The sequence below is a fragment of the Lagenorhynchus albirostris genome, chromosome 7 (assembly GCF_949774975.1).
Source record: "Lagenorhynchus albirostris chromosome 7, mLagAlb1.1, whole genome shotgun sequence".
Classification (NCBI taxonomy): domain Eukaryota; kingdom Metazoa; phylum Chordata; class Mammalia; order Artiodactyla; family Delphinidae; genus Lagenorhynchus; species Lagenorhynchus albirostris.
Genome location: NC_083101.1, coordinates 80,819,500 through 80,826,610, shown reverse-complemented (window position 1 = coordinate 80,826,610; position 7,111 = coordinate 80,819,500).

The window sequence follows — 7,111 nt, the reverse complement described above, 5'->3', positions numbered from 1 at the left end:
GGTGGATTCTCAACCACTGCGCCACCAGGGAAGCCCTACTTTTCTATCATTAACTGATGCTTATGTGTTTGTTTTTATGCCAAGATTTCCTTGCATTTGAGACAACAGATATAACTGGTAAAAGATACTTCAATAAAATTGTACATAATATTCTTTTAAAATTCTTACATTTATATTTAATTCCCAGTTAGGCATTTGGGAAAAGTATGAAGGAGGTAGAATAACACTGTGAAATGTATTTTTTAATGAGCCATTTTTTGCTTAGCTTTTTCCAAATAAATTACTGAGTTTATAAGTGGAAAAGTTTCATCTCTTCTTTTGCTTTCTTATCTTATTGAGATTACACATAAAAGTGAGATTGTTTAAGGGTAAAGAGGAAGAGAAAACAAGGAACCTGGATAATTTAAACACTATTTCAATTCCTAAATGGATAGAACTTGTCTGTATTTACAAATTCTATCAGTGTGTGTCAAATTATACCTAAAATGCAGAAACAGAATTTCTGGTCTCAAAGTAGTTGATATTCTGGCTAAAATATTTCAGGTTCTGAATAAAGAGAAAACATAAGAATACTAGGAAAATGCTAAAATAAATACCAATTACAAGTTCAACTGGGCCCAGATGTTTAACATGGCAGAGTTGAAAAAATGGCAGAGATCCTGGGTTCTATTTCTCACTCATGGGCTATCTGCCTACGTGACTTGATTTTTTTGGCTTCAGTTTTCTATAAAAGTATGAGTTTAATGAGATGAGCTATCTTTATAATATCTTCCACCTTTAATAATCTATGCCCCAGGATCTGAAAACATTTCCACAGGGGTGAAATAATTACCATTCACATACCTTGGAGACTTCTAACATTTTTACTTCACAAGAGAGCAGTTATTAAGCACTTACCAACTGTGTCAGTTCATGTTCCTATGTCTTCCGGGTCTCTGTTTTTACTATGTTTTATTATGGTTGGTATGAATTAAAATTCCAAGTACTTTTCCTAACAGAAATGTTTTCCTCCTGAGCCATTTGCCAGCAAGGATAGTTAATTAGCTTGTACACATTAAGGGAAATGTGTCATAGCAACATCTGCTTTGTTTGTTCCAAGGAATCTATGCAAATAAACAAGAGGAATTAGTTACTAAGCGTATATAATACAATTCAATTTGTCCAAAGTACTTTATAGTATTTCTTGTTATTTATTCTTCCCGGCAAGACCAAGACAAAGAGAAGGTAAGAGGTTAGCAGGTCCTGGGTCCCCCGCCCATTGATGGGCTTCCTACAGCATATTACATTGTGATGGAATAGTTACAAGGACTGATTTGGAGGGGTTGAAGTGAAGGAGATGGGAATTGTTTAGTTTTTAATTTAAGTATATAAAATAGTATAGGTTGAAATAATCTTTTAAAAGAACTATATATGGATATATAGACACAGATACAGTTACATACAAAAAAAGAATTGGAAGATCACACATCAAGATGTAAACAGTTGCTATCTGGAGGCTGGAATTATGGGCAATTTATTTTTTGTCTTTTTTTTCCTTTCTTGCTTTCCAAGTTTATACTTTGAGAACATATTATTTTTTAATTAGAAAAAAAGCTACCTTAAATAAGTAAATAGATTTACCCAAGATTCTGGAAGCGAGTTATTGCAGCATTACTCTCATCACAGTTTCTTCCTTATGGCTACTATTAACACCACCATGAACATACCTAGAGCACTTTATAAAACATACATTTGACTTACTCTTCATTCAATCATTCAACATCTAGGGAATACATCAAATATGCTAGGTGCCTTCCCACACACTAGGGATGTGGAAGTGAATAAGGGTGTCCCTTGCTTGAGTAGCTCTCAAGCTAGTGGGAGAGACAGACATAGTGGGAGAAAAAACAGACCATTACAATACAGTGTGACAAATTAACCATGAAAATTTTCTGTGAGGGCGCAGAAGAAGAGTATCTTAGCCAGGTTGAAAGATGAGTGATGGTAGGAGGGGACCAGTCACGGAGAAGGTGATTCTCAAGTCCAAGAAATTATTTACTAAGAATGAATGATTCTTATTAGATGTGGGGATGAGTGGACAAACTAGAGACATTTTTCTTAATCTTGGGAGGAAGTTTCAAATTGCATTCATTCATTAATTTATCCATTTATTCAACAAATATTTGTTGAGTGCTAGCATGTGCTAGGCACCAGAGATATAATGGTAGCAAAAATAACCACAGTCCCTGTTCTTGAGGAGCTTATATTCTAGTGGAGGAGACAGACATTAATCAAATAATCATACAAATAAATGTAAAATTTTAATTGTGTTAAGTGCTGCAAAGGAGAAGTGTATGGTGCTATGAAACTGATAATGGGGAAGGGAAGGATTACTAGTCAAAGAGGCCAGGGAACACTTTCCTGAGGAAGTAATGTTTAAACTGAGATCCAAGGAATGACTAAGTATTACAACAGCAAAGAGGCAAAAGAGTGAACCAAATAGAGGTAAAGCTGTGCACAGGCCCTGTGGCAGGAGGGAGCATTTTGGTTAGGAAGGATTGAAAGAGGGCCAGTATGGCTGGACCTGAGGAAGGGGGAAGACTATGGTATGAGATGTGGCTGGAGTCAAGTTAGGAACCAGGTCATGCAGGGTCTTATAGGCCAGATTAAGGATTTTATCTTTATCCACAGAGCAAGAGAAAGATATTGAAGAAAGTTAACCTGGAGGTGAGAATGGGGATGACTTGTTCAAATTTGCATTAAAAAAGATAAGTATCTGCAGAATGCAGAACAGAATAACAAAAGAGGTCAGAGTGGATGCTGGTAGCTATTCTAGGAGACTTTCACAAATGGTGGGACCAATAGGTGACATACTTGGACTAGGGTAATGGAGAGATGTGAATTGCCTCAAGATACTAATAAGGTAAAATAATTAGGACTTGGTGATGGAATAGATGTGTGAGTGTGTGAGAGAAGAGGGTATAAGAATTGGGAGAGGACTTCCCTGGTGGCGCAGTGGTTAGGAATCCACCTGCCAATGCAGAGGACACGGGTTTGAGCCCTGGTCTGGGAAGATCCCACATGCCATGGAGCAACTAAGCCCGTGTGTCACAACTACTGAGCCTGCACTCTAGAGACCGCAAGCCACAGCTACTGAAGCCTTCGTGCCTAGAGCCCCTGCTCCTCAACAAGAGAAGCCACCGTAATGAGAAGCTTGTGCACCACGATGAAAAGTAGCCCCCGCTCGCCTCAACTAGAGAAAGCCCGTGCACAGCAACGAAGACCCAAAAGAGCCAAAAATAAATAAATAAATAAAATAAATTTTAAAATAACAATAATAAAAATTTTTTTAAAAAAGGAATTGGGAGAGATAAAGGTGATTCCCAGTTTTCATATGTCTGGAGAGTATTTTTGTTTTGTTTGTAGAGCTGAGGACAAAGTGATGAATTCAATGTCCTCTCAGGTTCATTTCAGCCTACAGTATGGTTTTAAAATTTTTCCCCTTCCTAGCCTGATTGTCTCTTATATAGTACAGAGGAGGGACCCAGGTGAAAGAATTTAGAATGTTTAATTTTTTTTAATTAATTTATTTTATTTTTGGCTGCGTTGGGTCTTCATTGCTGCGAGCGGGCTTTCTCTGGTTGCGGTGAGCAGGCTTCTAATTGCGGGGGCGTCTATTGTTGCGGAGCACCGACTCTAGGTGCGCGGACTTCAGTAGTTGTGGCTCGCAGGCTCTAGAGCGCAGGCTCAGTAGTTGTGGTGCACGGGCTTAGTTGCTCCACGGCATGTGGGATCTTCCCAGACCAGGGATCGAACCTGTGTCCCTTGCATTGGCAGGCGGATTCTTAACCACTGTGCCATCAGGGAAGCCCCTAGAATGTTTGTTTGTTTGTTTGTTTCTTTTTTTTTTTTTTTGGCCGTTCCGTGCAGCATGCAGGATCTTAGTTTCCCGACTAGGGATCGAACCTGTGCCCCCTACAGTGGAAACACAGAGTCCTAACCACCGAACCACCAGGGAATTCCCATAGAATGTTTATTTCTTTATATTGAGGTATACTTACATAAACTGCACAAATCTTAAATGTACAGCTTGATGAAATTTTACATATGTATACACTAGTATAATCACCACCAAGGTCAAGATATAGAAATTTCCAGCACACCAGAAGCCTCCTTGGGTTCTCTTCCCAGCTAGTAACTGTAAGGTCGGATCTTAACAAAGGGCACCGCGAAACAGAGGAAAGCTTCAAGTGAGCTTTATTAGGGAGCGCTCCCGGGCGAGGCTCACTGGTCCGAGAGAAAGGGGCCAGAGAAGTCGCACCCGGGCGAGGGTTGGGCAAGATTTTATAGGGGAAGAAGGGAAAGGGGTGTGGTGAATCTGGGAGGGCGCAGGGTATTCCTTATTTGGTAGTCTTTTCGGGTATCCTGGGGGACCGTTAGTCCCGCCCCTCGAAAGGCGGGAAGTCTGGGCTAGGCTCAAAGTCCCCAGGTCAGTTCCTGGAACTGGGTGGTCCGGAATGTCTCCAGGGCAGTTTCTGGAACTGGGTGGTCCGGAGAATTCGGTCTGATGCAACCTGTGAATCTGATTGTGTTCCCCTGCCTCGGGCCAGTTGGCCTTACAGTAACCACCAAGAATAATGACTATTCTGACTTCTATGACTGTGATATTGTGATATAAGAAATATATACATTTGATCATGACACAAGAGCTCCTAAAACTCTTTTCCCAAATGATAATGGTTAGAGGAGCAGCTCTTATTATTCATAATAAGTTCCTTTCAACCATACTTGAGTTTATGTTAATGGAGTGACTCAAGATGGGCCCCTAGGTAACTTTAGGATGGGGGCTATTTGCCAGGGGAACCAACCTTGTGATTAGAGCATTGGAACTTTCAGCCCCACCCTCTCAACCACCAGGAAGGGGAGAGGGACAGGGGATTGAGTTAATAAATGGCTAATGATCTAATCAATCATGCCTATATAATGGAACCTCCATATAAACCCTAAACTATAGGGTTTGAAAAGTTTCCAAGTTGGTGGACATATCCACGTGCCATGACAGTAGCACACCCCAAACTCCATGGGGACAGAAGTTCCCATGCTCAGGACCCTTCCAGACCTCACCCTATGTACCTCTTCATCTGGCTGTTTATTTGCATCCTTTTTAAAATCCTTTTTAATAAACCAGTAATAGTATTCATTTTCCTGAGTTCAATGACCAATTACAGCAAATTATCGCACCTGAAGAGGTCATGGGAACCCCAGTTTATCTTTTTTACCATTGATTGACATTTGAACTATTTCCAGTTTAGGGCTATTATGAATAAAGTTGCTATGAATATTCTTGTAAATGCCTTTTGGTGGACATAAACACTCATTTCTGTTGGGTTTACAACCAGAAGTAGAACTGCTCCATCACAAGGTACACGTGTTTAGCTTTGGAGGTACTGCCATAGATTTCTTCCAAATTGTTTGTACCAATTTACAAACCCACTAGCAATATATAAGAGTTCTAGTCATTCTACCTCCTCACCAATAGTTCATATTATCAGTCTTTTAAAAACAATTGTAAACTTTCAAATAAATCTTCATTCTATTTTATTTCCACAGAAATGGTGAGCTCTGCTGGAAGGTGCATTAGGGGATAGTTCCTGGGATGTCAAAAGGAAGTGCACCAACCTCGAGGATGAACCTACAGCCTGTGACACTGGCAGAGGAGACCAAGATCCAAGCACAGCCCAACAAAAACCTAGAGATTCTCAAAGGAATTCCAGATTCTTGTCCTAGGTCATCCAGGGCATTGTGAGGCAAGACAGAATTGGAACAACAGGCTATAAAAAGGAAGCTGACCCACTACTGACCCACTCACTGCGTGTATGTTTCTGAAGGGATAGGTCTGACCAAGTAAGACGGAGCTGCCTTTCCCAAGGTGGCATTAGGAGTTAGTGGCAGTGCTGACTTGGGATGGCGGAGGACACTGTCTCAATCTGGTCTTTGGTTCCGATTGGAAAACAAATCCAAATCTCCTCGTAGGCAGAACTTCAGATGGGCCAACAGAGCTCCCTGGAGGTATGAGGCTTGAAGCCTGAAGGGATCATCGGGTAACTGGGCACTACAGCCTGAGGGCCATCAGCCCCAAGGAAGAGCTTCCTGCTTCCTCAAAGGATTTCTTTGCCTGAGGAAAGGTGGGAGCTGGCACACAAATCCGTACAGAATCTTCTGAAAATGGAGGCAAGGGTGATCCTGAAGAAGCCCCCTTGTCTGGTGACCAATGACTGTCCTAACTGGACTGACAAGTTAAAGGCTCCTCTCTTTGTGGTTCAGAATTTCACCCAATCTGCCCTATGGAGACGTAACCTGGGCCCCAAGGAAGAGGCAGGCAGTAGCAGTCCCCTGTTCTAGTCCTCACCTTAGGACTGCATGGAAGACGTAAGAAACATAAATTACAGAGGGAGGCCTATTTCATAGAGCACAAAAGACTGTGTGGTCGGCAGGTCACGGGACTCTAAAGGGAGGCGAGGTACCACGCTGCAGCTAAGGAAGAGGTAACTGAGAGGCTGCTGCGATTAGGGCAACACAGAGGGTCAGGCGGGGCGGGGAGGAGGCCAGCAGAGGGAAAAGACTGAGTGGAAAATGAAGCCTGAGAGCTCCCCAGGAGTGGGGAGAGGGTGGCCTGAGGCCCTGGGTCTGGTGTTGGGGGGACCTGGGCTGACTGTGCCCAGCGTGGATTTCGAGTCGGACACCACCTTGCGGGTTGGGAAAAGGAAGTTAATGCCTCCTCTCCACAGTGTCCAGCCCTTGGCGCCAGGGCTCGGCTTCATAGGTTTGGGGAAACGTGCAGCGCTTGTTTGAGATAACCAGCGGTGATTGTGGGGTAAAGGCGTGTTGGGAGGGATTCCTTCCCCGAGCGAGGGTAATCGCCCTCACTTCCGGGTGCCTGCGGATGGGAGGGTGGGGCTCCGAGGTCGGGGGCCAGAACCCAGATTCCTTTGCCCCCAGGTCGCCCACCTCCAGCGGCAGTCAAATGGCCCTTGAAAAAGGGCTGGAGGCCGCTGAGCAACTGCCGGGAACTCTACAGCGAGCCCTAAACCCAATCCTTCTGTCCGCACTGAATCTCCGTGGCGACGCGCTA